Below are 1,045 nucleotides of genomic sequence, written 5' to 3'. Positions count from 1 at the left end.
TGAGGAAGCAAGTAAAGCCGAGCAAGGAAGGCAAAAGTTAATCTTATCTTCATGGGCAGCTCGCAATGACGTCCTTTTTCTGTGCCACAGCTGACAACAACATCCCAGACAGAAAAGTAACAGGCCAAAAAGAAACCTAGCAGCTGCTGAAACAGTTCAGTTGGGAGTGTGCTAGACTAACAGGCTCTTCTATCCTCCTTTATGCACGGGCGGGATGTTTTCTGAGAGTGCAGCAGTTCCTTTAACTGCCACGAGTCCCTCATTTCAGGCTATGCAGAAGGAAAAGACAGCATGGGCTTCTGCACCGAGTTGGCCCACCTGACCTTTCATTCTTCTCTTGCTCTTTGTCAGCAAGGAGAAGAAAAAGAAGCTCTCCCTCAAGCTGGAGTCACACGGGCGAGGTAAGGACGACTTCCTGAGTGCTGGCTCCAGTCCTCTGCCCTGCCAGCTGACCTATCGAGGGGCTACCACCACATTCTCTAGATTTGTCCATCGGTCTGTGCCAGAGAGAGCAACAGCCCAGTAGGTGGAGTTTCTGTAGTGTAGTGGTGATCACATTTGCCTAACACGCAAAAGATCCCTGGTTCAAAACCAGGCAGAAACATGCTGGCTTCCTTTTCGCAGATCCCCTTGTTATTCAGAAAGGGCACTCCTCCTATTGGCCTGTCCCTGGGATAACTCCAACCCCTGCATGACAGAGTGTGCTGACAGCAGTGGAGAAAGCACCTTGGTGTCAGGCTGGAGAACCTAGAGTAGTTAGGCCAGTCACCATTTGGAGGCTTGTGGCTTGGCCACCTCTGCTCTTGGAGGTTGGCCTATAGAGGCTCTCACTTCCTGCTGGGCTCCTTTGCATGACTGGCCAAAGGAGGAAGTGAGGCAGGAATGGGGCAATAGAGGAAAGTTGAGCTGAGGAAGGCAGGGAAGAAGCTGTGCGGCTAAGTGGGGTTAGTAGAGCACCACCCTTCATTCTGCAAAGCCTGGGGAGGTGTGGTTGGCTGCTGGGAGGTAGAATCCTGTGCCTGCCTCTTGGCTTCCCAGGAGTGGC

The 1,045-nt window shown here is 52.3% G+C and overlaps 1 non-coding gene across 1 annotated transcript; it reads left to right on the top strand.

The window, feature by feature from the left end:
- Window positions 1-531: 531 nt before the first annotated feature.
- Window positions 532-604, top strand: TRNAV-AAC (transfer RNA valine (anticodon AAC)). Its single transcript has one exon. It is a non-coding gene; the product is annotated as a tRNA-Val (tRNA).
- The last annotated feature ends 441 nt before the right edge of the window (window positions 605-1,045 follow it).

Source organism: Gopherus flavomarginatus, unplaced genomic scaffold, assembly GCF_025201925.1.
Source record: "Gopherus flavomarginatus isolate rGopFla2 unplaced genomic scaffold, rGopFla2.mat.asm mat_scaffold_34_arrow_ctg1, whole genome shotgun sequence".
Classification (NCBI taxonomy): domain Eukaryota; kingdom Metazoa; phylum Chordata; order Testudines; family Testudinidae; genus Gopherus; species Gopherus flavomarginatus.
This window is presented reverse-complemented; position numbering and strand designations above follow the sequence as displayed.